The sequence below is a fragment of the Clarias gariepinus genome, chromosome 13 (genome assembly GCF_024256425.1).
Source record: "Clarias gariepinus isolate MV-2021 ecotype Netherlands chromosome 13, CGAR_prim_01v2, whole genome shotgun sequence".
In the NCBI taxonomy this organism is placed as follows: Eukaryota; Metazoa; Chordata; class Actinopteri; order Siluriformes; family Clariidae; genus Clarias; species Clarias gariepinus.
Window position 1 is genome coordinate 13,495,214 of NC_071112.1, and position 17,976 is coordinate 13,513,189.

A 17,976-nucleotide genomic window follows, 5' to 3' on the forward strand; every position below is an offset into this window, starting at 1 on the left:
TACTTTACCATGACTGGCGGTCGAAATTGATTATATTATACAGATAGGTAACAAAATAATGGAAGAACGGTGGCACTGTTAAAATGATTGGAGTCACAAGACTGGATCAAGACTGATAAATCTTATGTTATGGCCTTCAGGAGATCTCAACTTAAGTGAACATCTATTGGAGATTTTTAATTTGTATAATGTCAAGTCAATGAAGAAAGCTTAATCAATATTGGCTGATCTGAGGCATTGCTTGTGGTGTGAATTCAGGTTGCTACCATCGGGGCATACTGTAGATACAGATGTTCTGCCATGATGCAGAGCAAACATGTTTAAAAGGCTATTTATTCCACTTTGGTTGATGACAAGTTGTAAGTATAAATTGTGTTGATATTTATTTGTCTGATGGAGTATGTTACATGAACCAAATTGCCCCTTTCAGGATAGTGAGTTTACCCTTGAACCTGAAATCTTGAGGGGCACTCTGTACCTTCATGAGCAATACACCAACTTGTGGAATATCTCTTGGATTTCCAGTGGTATTGAAGCTATTCTGGTGGCACATAGTGGCCCAACATCCCCCTTAGACCCTCCCCTATGTTTTTTTTTTTGGTGTATAACGTAGTGATGTTGGCCACAAGCCCAGCACATATGGCTTTAGGTTTTTCCATAGTATCCTAAGGAGCAAAGCTGTATGGGACAGGGTGTGCCTTGTTAAGTCTTGCGGTTGCAGTGACAAGACACTGCCTCAGTCTCACAGCCTACACACCTACAAAGGCTGTTCCGCTTGTCACTCTGCACCTGTGTGTACTCTGAATGCCCTTCTCCTCTCAGGTCACCAAATTCATGTCTTCAGCTCGCTCACTCAGACATACAGAAGTGAGCTTTGGAAAAATCTCTTCTACCTTGAGAAAAGCACATATTACTGCCAGTTATTATGAATAATAGCAACTGGTAAATGTTTATGACTTATTACAGCACATCCTCATGGCAGTTCTGGATCATTTAGAAAACATTCCTTTATTCAGCGCGGAAACTCCAGGAGAGGGCAATGTTTCACTTCTTAGCCTTTAAAGAGATCTCATGGCAATCGAATTCATGCTCTTTGTATACAACTGTGTACTGTGACCTTATCACATTTTCTGACGTTGAGGTTTTGAAAGGTAATCAACACCGGCTCAGGGTGTTGACTTAAACATACTGGGCTACGAACATGACTCAGTCAGCATCTGCAGTATCAGATCTCACTTCTGATGGGAAAATAGACCTGGCCTAGGTGATGCAGCAAAATGTTAATGGCCTGGAAAAGGATATATTATGCTGATCATTTCCACTCATCCTCTCCTCAGTAGTCTTCACGACCTGTAAAGACCAAAAAATCATGACATAAACACCGGATTTATCGCACATGACGCAAGAGGGAAATCTAACTGACCGAATGTTATAACAGGTTAGGTTTTATGAAGCACGGATGTGGCGACAGGTTCATGTTTTGTGTCAATGGTACTGAAGGAGCCTACACTTTTTCAATACCTCTCCAAACATCTGCTTTTCTGTGCCTTGTTTTGCTTTTCTACGTATATGCGAATGTGCAAGATTTTTAAAATGACTGTTTAAGTTGTACCAGGTGAAGAAATATGATTACAGGGAAACCAAATTTGATCCAAAGCAAAAACACTCTGTGTCTTTTAGGCACTCAGTGACAATTGCTCTAAATTGTCCATTTATTTTTGTGCTGGGCCGGTGACAGTACATGTTTTCAGATATGGACCTCACAGCTGCAGCCAGTTAATAACAGCTCCATGTGCAACATTGTAGCAGTGCAAAAGAAAAAAAAAAGAGAGGGAGAGGGGAGCTCATTTGGTTTGAGAGAGGGAGAACGAGAGTGAGCGAGAGAGAACATCTGTTGACATCAAAAATTGTAGAACCTTGGATTTTTTTTTTCCTGCATCGTGGTATTTTACTACCACGTGTCCCAGTCCAACATCTGGCCCTGTTGTTTTATGAAACATTTCCCACAGATCATTCTGTTTTGTTTGCCAATTCGTGCACATTTAGAGCGAGATATGGGAGAAAAAAGAATCAATAAGACATGAAAGCGAGCAGATTTTATATGATCTATTACTCCTACATGTGCAGGTCTGTTAGATATCCATCTAAAATCTAATAACATCTAATATCTGTGCATGATCACGGCTAACACTATTTCTTCTTCTGGGCTTGGGATGTGGCCTGTGGTCAGCAGATGTTCGGCAACGATTTGCATTCCTGTTTGCTTCCCATTTACCAACAGATGTGCAGATGGGCGAAAAATATAAATGTGTGTGTTTGTGTGAGTGTGTGTGTGTGTGTGTGTGCGTGTGCGTGTGTCTGAGTAAGCATATGTATGTGTGTTTTGTCAATTCAATCTGTCTGCTATTAACTTAGCATCTGTCCATAATACAGGTGGAATGCTTTCATGCAGCACAACGTCCAGAGACTATTACATCAGGTATATCTTGATCTGTTACTATGATCAAAAATCTTTCAGTTTCCACAAAAAAAAGTTGTAAACTGAAAGAAAACCAGATCCCACTTAACTGGTAAGGATCTTTGTTATTATCAGCCATCTAAACGTTAGGAAATTAAGTGTGACTTGAATTTCATTCAAGTTTTCAAGCAGGAGTAGGATCATTTAAGAACAAGATGAAGTCATAACACACACACACACACACACACACACACACACATATGCGCGCTATGTCTACATCAGCCGTGCAGCGCATAACTGAGAAGACGAGTCCTTCAGTCACCTCCACTGATACAGGCACATAAAATGTTTCAATAGCAGAGTTTATTTAACAGGCTATTATCAGGTGATGTTGGAAAATGAATGTGTGGCCTTGGCGAGCGTCAGTTTGAGTTGATCCAGGGAAAAGATAAAGTCCACACGTATGACTATGTTGGAACGGTTGAGCATGACCTATATGCTAGCTTGGGGCCATGACGCATAAAACTATTACCTGAGTTATGGTTTGGCAGGGCTACTGTCGCTTCAGTGGAAAGCACACAACACGTATCCACAACAACAAACAACGCCGGGTGCAGACTGTCTGCAAGGAAAAACTGAGGAAAGTGTGTAGACATTGGCTCTAGCATCATTCTGCTTATAAACAAGGAAAGGTAAGCTGCAGGAAACCCTAAAATCAGGGTGCTGCTTAAAAAAAAAAAAAAGAATTGTTATTACAATTAGAATAAAATTGTAGAAAAGGGATGGTTAATATTTTTCAAATAGTTAGTTAAAACTTAAAAAAAAAAACAGTTTCTTTAATTAAAATGATATTTAAAAAACAATAATAATAATGATAATACACTTCCAAATGGAAAAAAAGTTTTACCATTTACTATTTTTATTATATTTTATTTAAAAGCTTATGTGGTTTAGATCTAGTTTTATAAAATAGGTATTCATTAACTATTGGCAGCTATGTTTTGAAATTTTATTTTTATGCCTGAAATGTATTTAGCAAAGAAAACATTCAGATTATTCATGTTAAACCAAATTAAAATGATTTGCCAATGAAAATAAACAGTGACGTGCTCATGCGAACTAAAAAGAACCTGTGCATACGTGAGAGAGAGAGAATGAGAGAGCGAGAGAGAGAGAGAGAGAGAGAGAAGGACGACCTCCTTATTTGAGAGCCATTAAGCTCAGAATGTCAGAAATTACAGTGGTCTTGCACCTGCACGCCGACCTTCAAAGTGGGACTCTGCCACATCCTTAGCTCAACAGCATGACTGAGTCTTTCTTATGTAAAAGCTGGGCATTTACAACACAGGTGCATGTGCCTGACAGATTGCACAGCCCCGAGCCTAATGCCAAACAAACAAAACTCTCTGCCAGCCTGGCAGAGAAACAGCCTGCCCAGTTGCACCAGCATGCCTGAACCCTGGACTGGGTTAAAGATTTATTTTATTTTTTTTACTCAGTAATGGCCTTTTCTTACATTTCTCATAATGTGAAATAATTGCTCTATTAACAGTTTTATGAAAAAGCCACACATAAGCATAGTAAACAGCCCTCATCAATACCAGCAATTACACAATTTCAATTTACCGTAAATGATGTGGACGCTAAGGGCAAAAAAAAAAAAAAAAAAAGGCTCTTATAAAAGTTTTGACTAGAGCTCAGACAGGGCCGCAGAGTCCGGCATTTAAACCCGACTGAGCTGAGTCAGCCACTGCCGGCTTTGTGTACACCATAAAACCATAATTCAAGTGGAAAAGTAAGGAGCATGCCACAAATATTCAGCTCGGACAAAGCAGATGCACGAGACGGGTAGAGTTTAGGGTGCGCACGTACAATCACAGGCAGGCAGTGATGTAAACTAAAGGTACAGTAATGCACCTCACCGGATCAACCCATTCAACTGCTACTGCTTTTCATTTCCATTTAACAAATTCCAGAATAATTAATCCCATCTGTTCCAATAAAGGACTTGCAGAATTGCTCTGTGCGTCTTGGCAGCTGGCTTTAATGGCATGCTCCGTGTGGTTTATTAACAGTTCATGCTCTTTAACTGGAAGAAAACATTTGACATCCATTACTGCGGAACTCATTTCTGTTTTATTGTATTTTCGTGTGCATGGTAGCAAACCATGTTAAATGGTACAACAAAACTGAGCCAGACAGCACACTGCGGCGGTGACTTGATGGTCAATTAGGTAAACCATCTACAATCTGTAATGACCTTTTTTATATGCTTACACTGTAAATTTTGCACTTGTATCGCAGACAAAAACACGCTGCAAAACTCAATCTGAGGCAGCTAGAGCATGTAAATGTGAACCGCTTAGAAAAGACATCTCTGGAATAACTGTTAGAGAAGGCAAGAAATTGTTTAAAGCTGTAAAAACTAGCACATTGTGGATGTCATTAAATGACTCTGACAGGTTCACTGCTAGCACACAGTATAGTTGTGAAAAGTGATGAAATATTCATACGCTCCACTCAGCACTGAAACCGTCTCAGTTAATCAGAGGTGATACTGGAAACGCAAATTGATCCAGTGATCCGAATTGAATAACAGAGTGACTGAGTGCCATCGTATGAACAAAAAAAGAAAAAAAGAAAGAGAAGGAGAAGGAAAAAGTCACATAAGTAGGACGATTTTGACAGGTGCAGTCTAGGCACACTATCCAGTCTGCTTCTCATTAACAGTTCTCTTTAGAGTTGAGTCTCTAAAGGTAATTGGTCGAGACAGTCCAATCAGAGAGTGTGGGTGTGACTTTTAGAAACCTTTCCTCTACATATGAGACACATTATAGCAGATTCAGTGAGAAGGTCAAGATCAGATTGGATGCAGCAACAAGTCAAACGACATTACCAGAACATTTTCTCTAATAACGATTCACTGTAATTACAAGAACTGAGGATCGGTTGCATCTAAATTGCATCCTTACTTATACTGCACCGCTTTATTCATTTTGCATCTTTGCCTTGTTCATAATGTGAACTGCTGTCTTTGCATTACTGTATATTTCTTTTGTATATACAGTACTATGGTTTCACAGTGGCATAGTGGTTAGCAATGTGGCCTCGCACCTCCATGCTTGAGGGTTCGATTCCCGCTTTGGGTCTTAGTTCGTGCAGTACGCATGCTCTCCCCATGCTTGGTGGGTTTTCTTTAGGAACTACTGTTTCCTCTCCTCCCACAGTCCAAAGGCATGCAGAATAGGTTAACTGGTGTTCCCGAATTGCCACAGGGAATATGTGTGTGTGTGCTTTGGGATATATTAGCACCCTGTCACTGTCACCCATGACCCTGATCTACACAGGACAAGTGGTATAGAAGATGGATGAACGAATGCTGTACTATATTTTCATGCAAATATATACTGTATGCATTTTTTAACCATGTACTGTACTATACCATGTTTTGCACCACTGCATAATCTTTATTTGTACATATGAGGTTTGTACGCATTTGTACAGTAAAAACTACCTTTATTTCTCTATATAGTCCCCTGCTATATACTCATGCACTTATCTCAGCATTTCACTATTGCTCAGGGCATGATCGAACTGCTTGCTTCACATCTGAGACACTGGACTACAAGGAACTTCTTTAGTGGAAAGAGGTGAGGACAGGGATGTGGCAATAACTCCCAGCCGAGTTCCTGTAGTGTGCCAGTGGTGTTTGTAAATGATTGTGTGTACAGTTCCTACAGACAAATGCAGATTATCGACAAATTATCTGTCGATTGTAAAGGTTCAGGCGCTCCACACGCAGAATGTTTATGGGTAAGGAAATGACTGCAGTGGGCCTCGAGCCACCTCGGCCAAGGTCATCATTCACAGATGTGCGGCCTTCTTTAAAACATTTGCACTATTCAAATGTCTCATAAGTGTACCTTGCTCGAAGTCTTCTGAAGATATTAATTGGTTTTATGACTTTATTCACGAGATAAAAGTCCGGGTTTAACTTAAACACTCAGTGTATACACATATTAATACTTAATGAACCTCCTGTACATAAGACATCCATACCTGGTACATATAACCCTATATCTACATTTGTTATTTATTGCAAATACAGTATGCCACTTCTGGTTTCATCTGTATTTCATTTTGCTTTGTATTTTGCAAAATGACAATAAAGTTGAGGCAAATAAAATCTAATCTATTCTGATCTAATTGAAAGAATTTTGTTTTAACATTTACAGTGACTTCATAATTTAAGATCTAAGCTGGCATCTGGCAGTAAGGGGAAAAAAACTCCTATTAATGATGTTGCTACCTTTTCACTATCTTGAAGTAAGCTTATTTTGCTCCCAGCTAAGGATTTAGATCAAAAACCAGATTACAAAAAAGGGTCCAGATTTACAATTTCCTTTTACACAATAGAAGTTCTGTTGTTCAACAATGGTGGTCCTGTTTCTTGGAGGTTTCCACTATTGCAAAGACACTGTTCCATGTCTTTGCAGCAGTGGTTAATTGATTAAAAAGTGGATAAATGCAAATCCAGTCAGAGCCATGTCCTGTCCACACAGCATGGAGAGATTAAACAATATAGCAGGGGTTTACACACGTAAAGACACACACACACACACACACACACACACACACACACAAAATAAGACTTAAAAATTCAAACATACACATGCAAACATACACAAAAACTATTAAGTACAAAACTAAACTAATAAAGAGAAACATTTTTTGGTCTATGTACTGTCTCCTACAGACAAAGAGCATGACCTTTTTTAGGGCCTGTCCACACGGAGAAGCGTTTCACTGTATACGTATACATTTTTTATCGTATTGGCGTTTCGTCCACACGGATCCGGCGTTTTAGGAGACTGACTTCTCATGCAGCACTGGTTTTGTCCTGAAATGTGTCCTACTTCCTCACCTGTACTCACCATGTTAAGTTTATGTGAGCTTAGTGGTTAAGGCATTGGACCATGGTTCGGAAGATCCCATGTTTAAACCCCACAACCACCAGGTTGCCACTGTTGGGCCTTGAGCAAGGCCCTTAACCCTCAACTGCTCAGATGTATAATGAGATAAAAATGTGCTCTTATGCTCTGAAGGTCAAGCAAGGTCAGCCATGATACAGTTCCCCCTGGAGCGGATAGGGTTAACTTAAGCTATTCTAATACCATTATGCAATGTCATCATGCTTATCACCTTGTTAGCTAGCCAAGCCATTGCACTAGGGTTACCACCTGTAATGGCTTTTTTGGGATATCTGTCCTGGCAGATATATGGCATTTCCCAGAACACATACTGTGCTGTTTCTATGGCTGCTTTTACATGGAGATATGTTTTATACATCTATATTACATAATTATTACACAAACTACTGGTTGACCAAAGAACTGGTTGCCAATGACAATAACCATAGCCATGATATCTCTACGATATGGTCATTTTTTTTTCTGTTGGTCAGTTGGTTGTTCAGTAAAACTTAATGCAAGACAAAGATTGCAACCCTACATTTCAGTAAGTAGAATTTGTGCAAATACTGGACTCTGCCATTAAGATGATAATCATGATGGCATGAATAGTTGTACAAAAATCAAACCCTTTGTGTTGAGTAGCAAGTACAGGTGAGAATGTGAGAAAGCAGGACTAACTAAAGGATGAAAGTGTTGATGCATCCCTTTAGATATATACTATTATATATATTGTTGGGTGTTTGTAGACCCTATGTTCTTGTTTAACACCCTGTTCAAGATTTACTGCCATGTTGTAACCCTTGAGTGAGTGAGTAAGTAAGTGAGTGAGTGAGTGAGTGAGTGAGGCTCACATGAGTGTTGGGATTTTTTGGAAAGTGGTAGCTTGGGTGGTTGTCGAACAGACGGTCGAGGGTTTAAGCCCTGTCACTGCCAGGTCGCCACTGTTGGGTGGCAAAACCCTAAAACCTATGGCCCATACAACCTAGCCACATGCAGCCACATCCCAAGTCTGGTTAAAAAAATGGGAGGGTTTTTACAGGAAGTGCATCTGGCATAAAACCTGCACCAGATCTTGCGGATCAAATGATCCGATGCGGCGATTCCTAAGGGGCGAGGCCAAGCCAAGACAAAAAAAAAAAAAAACTGTGGGGATTTGTGCTCTTTTAGCCACAGCAGCATTACTGAGGTTAGTGATGCAGTGAGGTAGACTCAGGGTTCAGTCAAGGTGCTCAGTGGGGTTAAGATCAAGGCTCTGTGTTAGACACTCAAACTATTTGATTTCTTTCTTTATAAAGATTCTATATAAATGTTTGCTCCTGTAGAACTTAGTGTCAGTAGCTGGTGGACGGTCCACATATGAGTGCGATCGTCTGTTGTCTACTAACTTTTAGCCTTACTGTCTGTAGGCAGTTAAACAGTGTGGACAACAATTTAGGGAAAAAAGTTATTTGTGAATTAAGGATTTAAGACATATGAGGTCAGTTTACATTTTCACCTACATTTAAGCCTAATGTTTATTTCTGTAATTAAAAGTCCAGTGCCTTGATAAAAAAAAAAAAAAAAAATATATATATATATATATATATATATATATATATATATATATATATATATATATATATATATATACCTGTGATTGACAAGATGTCTACTCTACATCAACGTTTTTCACACTTTATATTCTGGACACACACACACACACACACACACACACACGCACGTCATGTGAATATGTCAGTTTGCATGACTTTAAAACTACGTTGCTTTAACTATTTTTGCGTGACTGCAAAGTTATGAAACTGCTTCCATGTGTGCAAACACAAAAGCCTTCATGCTGACATGCTGTAAGTGAATCCCTGTTCTTTGTATTTTCATCCATTAAAATGGAGCCATTTCAGGAACAAGAGGTTCTCGGGTCTCATGTGATTGGTTTATTTAAGCTTGTAATACTACAGCATAGAGGTGGTATCCTGGCTTAGAAAACAAGTGGCTCTTGAAATTGCTAGTGAAATTAAATGAAGTAAAGTGAGAAAAGGTCTTGAGAAAATATCAAGTAATTGCTTTAAGGAGCAAAGATTTCTAATTCTTACTAGAAATCTCCAACATTGATGTTGGTTGTCAGCCTTTGAATGATATGTGACTTTGATTCTGGATTAAGCGTTTGTATATACAGAGGTTCAGTGTATTCATGCATCAAATCCTAGGGTATTTGATTGGGGATTTCCCATCACTACAAAAAAATACTTTAGCTCTTATTACCTGTCATGCATTTTATTTTAGTCAGGGAGTAAATTACATTAGAGCAGTACAAGGGAGAAGAAGGAGACTGGGGGTATTGGGGTGCAAATCTGGAGAAGCTGAAGTGTGAAATATCTGCACCTGGAGCAACAGCATAAAGAGTCACATTCATGTCCATGATGCAGTGCTGCTGCTGGGTTAATTAGTACTGTGATGCTTATATTACTTTTTGCCTTCTCAAATGAGAATTAACTACTTGGAAGGCACAAAACCCCATGTTTGGTTCAGTTTATATACAGTATTTCACTAGTTTCACTTTAACTAGGAAAACTACTGAATAAAGATGTTTAGAAAGATAGAAGTGTGGCCGACATATTGTATAATAAGACATACGAAGTGATATGCTTCTGTCTGTCCATAAAGTTGTGTAATAATGCCGAGTGGACTTCTGGAAGTAAACCTACAGTATGGCAGGGAACAGCTTCAGTTAAACCAGAGTTTCCTGAAATTTCGATTCACAAAAATTGGTCTATTTTCTAGGGCAAAGGAGGTAGAAGAGAATTGAACTGAGAGTAGAATTGAACTGAGATTCACCAAACAGAAAGTATAATGCGCATTCACGTGTGATAAAGTGCTGATCCTGCAAAGAGGTGGCTCGAAAGGCATTGGGCTTCTGATTTGAATCGTGAATACGAATCCCAAAACCGGCAACCTATTTTTTTAGGCCTAAACCTATTCTCTCTGAATTATAAGTCACATTGGATAAAAGTGCCAGCCAAGTGAAGTAGATGAAAAAGATGAAAAGTTCTAGGGGAAAAAAATCCAGAAGTGAACAGACTTCTTCTCAAAGGAAAGTTAAATTATAGGCCAGGCAGTGTTTTTAGTGTTATGAGTAAATATTTTATCCTTTGATTACATGCTATGCTTAGGAATCTTATGAGGTATTTTTAGGCTATATTTTATGTTATCTAAAACCAGACCTTAACATTACAGTAATAAACAATTTGTACTAAAATGAAAAGTCGAAATGCAGAATGATATTGATTATTGTCTTGCCTTTAGCTTAAAATCTTAACATTGTATCTTCTTGATTAGTGGCTGTTTTGTATGTTTTTTTTTTTTGATTGGTAGAATTATTCGAACCTGCCAAAGGCCTATAGATGCATATTATCTGTGCATACTATAATACTACAATATCCTGTATGCTTCAGTTTAGTTTAAATAACTAAATAACTAAATAACGTATTATTATTGCTAAAATGCCCTTAATTAGTTTGTTAATTGGACTAAAGACTGAATAGCATGTAATGTAGCAAATTGGCATAATACTTCAAAGATATTTAGATCAGCTATAGAGGTTTTGTCATGGAATATTACATACATTGTCCTGACCTCCCGTCACATACAGTACTGTGTAAAGCATTAAGATCTTTAGGCCTTGTGGAAGCACACAAGAGCAAAATGCAAGGGAACATGGCTTGATGTGGGTTTAAACAGAGCTTTCTTGTAAATCAAAGAGCTGTTTTTCCTTTGATGCTAAAAGCTCACTAATTAGTATGTGTGTGTCTCAGAAGCTCAGGATTAACCACTTCCGGAGCTTTTCGAGATTTATTACTCATTGAGTCTATCTCAGGTTTAAGAGCACTTTAAAATCAGTTTACTTTTGACCCACCACTGTGACTTTGGTCGTCCCATCACATAAGATTAGCAACATGTCCGAAGAGGGCATTTACTATGGAGGTGTGACTCATCTGTAGGAATGTGCATTAGAATAAACAGTATTATACTCTAAAGCTTTGGAAAAGATAGGAGTGTAAAGTTACCAGTTAAAGGAAATCGTCAAGTCAGAAGTAAGAAAGACTGCGCCAGAGACAGAATAAATGTGTGTCCACAGCTGCAGCTATTAATTCTTGTCATTCTCTATTTATAATGTATGAAGTGAGCCAGGCAGGTCTCACACAAACTTTTCAGGAATTCTTACAAAAGCAGTCAACTTTTGCTGAAAGAGCAAACTGTCGCAATGCCATTAACAATTTATATATTTCTTTCATATATGGTTTCACATATAAATCCAAACCAGTATGGATCAGGAAAGCAGTGAGCCAGACAAACTGGCATTTCCCTCTCTTCTCAGGCAAGTTTCAGAAGTAACTGCCAAAGCCCAAATGAGCTCCATCACACACCTGCAGCTAGGAACATCCAGCAATTACTACAACATCTCGCCTGATATCCCGAGGAAGAAAAAAACCTCCCCATTCTCTTTAGAACCCTTTAACCTTTACCAGTGAACATAAACTAATTACATTCTCGATGCAGTGGAAGCCTCGGGAAAGCAATGAATGGGAATCACCATTGACGACTTAATTAGCGTTTGCCGATCTGGAACATGTAATTCCACTAGAGCTGTTCTTGTGAATGCCTTCTCATTATCTCAGTTCTATGGTGAAGTACCCTGCTGAAAATGGCACTTGCTCAGATGGAGGTGGGGGCCCAGGAGGGAATGGGCTAACATTCATATTACTCGAAATGTCAGCTCTGGCCCTATGAGAGCAAACCCCCGGCTGGCCCTTCCCTCCCCTCGCACAATAGAGGCCATTCTTTTATGTCACTTAGTGATAATTTCAGCCCGTCAAAACAGCTTGTGTTTTAGCAGCGATGTGTTAATAGGCCCAGGGCTGGGTGTGAGAGTGTTCCAAGCCACACACATCAGATGGAGGTCAGAGGTTAATGTGGACCCTCTGATTCGGACGGCTGGGATTTTTGCAACCTTTTCACCGAGACGGAAACAAGGGCAGAAAAGGATGGGCTTGATAATGTGATATAATTAGTCAGACACTTTCTGGGTCAGAATCTTGCTTGCTGAGTGTGAGATATGCAGCAATTGAATGGGAGCAGATGGGCCACCTGGGCCTCAGCAGGAGCCAGCAAAAGGCTTGGACATGTATGGCCAGCAGGTGGGCTTGGAGCAGCCTGCGTCGAGCATGAGCCACCATGCCAAGCACTTCATTAGGATTCTGAACTAGATAAATTGTTCACTCTGTGGGTCAGTGTAGCTTTTTAATTCCAGGCATGTGGTTTTGAGTGCAGTCTACGGCTAGATAATCAACTGAACATTTCTTATTAAAAAAAAGAAGAAAGAATCTACTTTTTTTGTGCTTTGTGTAGCATATAAGCTAAAAGCATTGAGGCTTATGGCTTCAAAAGCCTCGATACCTAAACAAAGCAATTAATCAACTGTTTTTGGATTGTGACCAGTTCTAGTGGAAGGACACATTTTACATGTAAACTGCAATTCATTAAGATGTGTACATTCGATTCATGTGGTAATTGACCTGCATATATTTTAAACAGGCTAAAAATCCTAAAGGTTACCTTAACCAAAACAGTTGATTTTAATAGGATATCCAAAATGCATGTTTATAGTTAAAACCTTTAATTCCATCTGGAATCACTCAAGATTGTGGTTTAAGCATTGTGTAAAATTGGGGGGATGCATTTTTTTTTCTTTGCCACAAGTTTGCTTTATTTTATTGTGTTGCTCTTTTACAAACAACTTACACTGGAATTTTTCAACTACTCACATTTAAAATCAAGTGTTTTCTGTTTGCTATTTTAAGGTTCCTGTGTAGTATTTGTGGAATGTGTTTGAGTCATGATCTTAATAAAGTACCATTCAGTAGACTTTCAGGAAAGCATTTAACCTATGAAACATGGTTATCATTGAAGGCATTTGTGTTTTAGAATAAATGGATGGATGGATGGATGGATGGTAGGAAGGATGAATGGAAGGAAGGAAGGAAGAAAGGAAGGAAGGGAAAAGAAGAAGAAAAAAAATTCAAAGTGTGCCAGAAGCCAATAAGATTAAAGCATTTTCTAAATGAATTAATGTTCTTAACGTTCCTTCTTTGACCCTATGCTTTAGTTACTCCTGGGTTTTGGATGTTCACCCCCTGTCTGTATGGGTTTCCTATAGGTGATCTGGGTTCTCTGGTTCCTGGTAGGTGAAATGGCTTTGGAAAAGTACCCCTAGATGTAAATAGGGACATACGCTACCTAAACCAAAAAAGTCAACATTTCAGAAAGGTCAAATTATTGTCCTGCATCAAACAAGGAAAAAACCGAAGGAGATATGAAATAACTGGAATTGGGTTAATAAACCTTAAATATATTATTAAAACTAAAAAGATAGTACTAAACAATCTTAGATAAAACATGGTCAGAATAAAAACATAAATGGAGATGTATTGTAAGAAAAAAGGAAAGAAGGAAAGAAAGAAAGAAAATAACAGCCATGTTTATTCACAAAAGAGCATTTCCACATGCATTATATGATAAGACCTGGGACTGTGTGGTAAGGTTAATTGATTGAGAGGATGGAAGACTGGGATTTACACACAAAAAAAAAAACAGATAATCAAAAAGCCTTAAGTTTGCTATGGAGCATGAAGATTAGTTTTGGGAGCACTGGGAAAAGGTTACTAGTCTAATAAATCCAAACTTGCCCTATCCCAGAGTCATGGGTGTGTCAGGGTAAAGAGGCAAGTACAGGAAGTTATGCACTCATCATGGATAGTGTGGTAATAAAATGAAGTCAATTGATGACCTGAATGTACTGAATGACCAAGTTATACCGTCAATGTTTTTTTCTTTCCCGATGGCACAGGCATATTTAAAGAATGGAACTGTAAATCAGAAATCATTTTCATGTATGGATATACCTGGTGTTTTGCGATGTAGTGGAGTAGGCTCCAGATACACATTGAGCCTGACCAGGATTCAGTGCCTACTAAAAGCAAAATTAAATACAAATAAATTATTAGAAAAACAATCAAACCAGATCACCTTTTCTAGGGCAGAATGATTGTAAGGCATATTTTATAGTTCTTTCTTAAAAATGATATACAGTACTGTATATATAAATGTAATTAAATTGGCTCATATAACATCATGATAGTGCTTGTTACCTGGAGCAAAATGATTAAACTGATTTTGTTAACTTTCTTTTAGGTGACATTATAAACTATTTTTGTGATTTCATTAATTAGAGCTTAGTCCCAGACATTTCCAATTCAGTATGCTACCTGTCATGCAGTATGTGCATCTATATATTTTTTCTGTTCCTAGAATTAGTCAAGTAGGTTATATGGGTAATTTGGTTCTTGTTCAGAAATGTCAGTTAATTTTTGCATAATTACTCAATCATTCATTCTCTATACTGTACATCTCTATAGTCCACTACAGGGCACACAAACACACACACCCACACTCTCACACTCTCACTATTGTATATGGCAATTAGCTTAATCTGAATGTCTTTGGACTGTGGGAGAAAACCCAGAGGAAACCCTCGCAGCACACAGAGAACATGCAACTTCAAGCACACAGGCTCAATATGGGACTTGAACTCATGACCATGGTGGTCCGAGGCCCCAGTGCTAACCCTACACTACTGTGCATAATAACGTTTAATTATTTAATTGTGGAACAAATGTATTTGGGTGTTGGGCTAAAATGCTGTATTTCAATGCAAATTCGGGGCACTTCTAAAATATTTTGGAGCACCCTCTGGCACTGGCAAGGATGAAGAGCTGTCCAGCTCCTCAGGAACACAGGTGTCTATACAAATGTTGTCTGAACCTCTGAAAAAGTTAGTGCACAACGGTATTGTTTTTGGTAGGGTGCAGAAGAGAACATTGCATTTACACACACGAACCACCACTAGTACAGTGTATCCATATAATGAGTGCCGTCAAACAAACCCTTTTCGTGTTGGCGCAGAGAAGTTACCAAGTATAATTGGTCATGATCACTAACAGGAAGTTGAAAGGCGTTGGGCATGCCAAATTAAAAGTCATTTTATGACTTTAAGAACCACTAAATTAACTATTTAAGTGGGTGTGTACACTTTAGACCCTGTGTCGATTTAAATTAATTTGAAAGCCAAATATTCCCATGACATTTAAAAAAGTTTTTTCAAAAGATAGAAAAATATCACAAATAAATAGAGAACATTTTGTGCATATTTTTTTTCAAATAACAAGGGCATTAAAAGGTATAAATGGCAAAATGTTATGTCAAAAGTATTTTGGTCATGTCAGTGTTATTTTTGTATTATTTTGTAAAGCTCTATAAATCCACTCTCCACAGTTTTGCCAAAATGAAATAGTTCAGTGGGCAACATGGTGGTATTATGGTTAGAGCTGTGGCCTCGCACCTCCAGGGTCAAGGGTTCAATTCCCAACTCACCTCTAAACATGCAGGGTAGACCGACTGGCGTTTCCAAATTCCCTGTAGTGTGCGAGTGAGTAAGTATGTGCTTGTGTGCCATTGGATGATTTGGCAGCCTGTCCAGTGTGAACCGCGCCTTGTGCCCCAACTCCCCTGGGATAGGCCGCGGGCTTCCTGTGACCCTGAACAGGATAAGTGGAATAGAGAGTGAGTGAGTAAGATTGTTCAGTTGAATTCAGCAATGCATCATCAGTGACGTCCTTTATCTGTTTTACGTAAGTACACTGAGTCACTTAAGGATTTCAACCGTGGTGCGCATTTTATCCATTGCAGTAGGTACAGAAGGACTACAGGTAGGTGCATTAGCTCGGTGCTAGGTTGGAAAATTCACTAATCACACAGATAAATTAACTTATTACAAGGTTTTAGAATGAAACATTAGTAAATATTATTTTCAGCACAAATCTGCTTACATTTTCCAAAGTGATTAGGCTGTAAGTTAAATGTTTTAAGCAAAAAACAATAAGATGGCAAACCACGGTATCACCAAAGGAGGGTGGAGTAGCCAAAACTTTTACTCAAGTAAGAGTAGCTGTACTTCTAAATAATATTACTCAATTCAAAGTAAAAAGTAGTCATTCAAAATCTTACTCAAGTAAGAGTAAAAAAGTATTTGGTAAAAAGACTACTCAAGTATTGAGTAACTGTTTCAATCGTAATGTCTGATTTTTTTTTTTTTTTGTAATTATAATAATTATACACACAGTGCACAGTACACACACACACACACACACACATATATATATATATATATATATATATATATATATATATATATATATATATATATATACACACACATAATGTATCATAATTATAATCATGAAGTGTGTGTCTGATCTGGAAGACAGAGAAGACACTCCATTATGAAACTGTTCTTTTGCAAGCGAAACATGCTTTGTATATGATGCTGCTTGAAGTTTCTTTTCCCGCTATGCCAGCAGTTTGTGTGGTTATATGCCTACATGGGGTTATTGTTATTGCAGCTGATTGGTCAAATGGAGTCATGTGATTATTGTTGCTGCGTCTGACTGGTGAAACAGTCATACGGTAGATCGACAGGCTGCATGTGTAGAATAAATGATTAGAAATGTCGAGTGTACCCAAATATAGCGGAGTAAGAGTCATGCTTCTTCTTCACAAATCTACTAGTATGGTGCAGTAAAACTACTCATAGAAGTACAAAAGGTTATAAGTAAATGTAATGGAGTAAATGTATCTCATTACTACCCACCTCTTAGTATGTAACTAATTCAAAACATAACTACACAAAAGAAACACAACTGTTTAATTGAAAGGATTTCTTGTTTAAAAGCAACTTATTAACATTATGTAGCTGTCCATCTGCAGGTCAATTAGGTTATGAACATATCTTATTATGAACATATCCTTCACTAATATTCCTGGCATTGTTAATATCCACCTGGTTGATGCAGCTTGAACTCACTGTAAAAAGCTATGCATAAATATTTAAGCATCAAAGATAAATACCACAGCACCAGGCACAAGGCTCAGCTGGAAAAATTACAGCTTAGCACAACAATATATAATCCTTCCTAATGCCTAATTGTCATTGTTCCTGACAGTAGCAAGTTACAGGTGAATATTATGTGAACAATGGTGTGGCATGGTTATATTCGGGGGTGTCAGGGGTCATGTGTCTCTGGTTTCAGTCTGCCCTTTTGCGACAGGAAAGGGGATACATCATACACCTGATGGTCGCTCTCATTGCCGTGGAGTATTTGTCATGATGTATCTGAATACTTACCCACAAATCATCTCTACTGATTTGTGGGTAAGTATTGTTTCATATTCCTCTCTGCCAGTGTTCTTACAGAACTTTTAATAGCCTTAGCGATTAGTGTTGTTTCCATTCTCTGCTTTATGTTTGCTTCTCTTTGTTCAGACTCAAGATGGAAGCATTCTGCTATGTTTGGATTTAGCTGATTAAATTATAGAGCATGCAGCATCGTTAACCGTTTAAGACTAGATTGAAACACCATGTCATCGAACACAGAA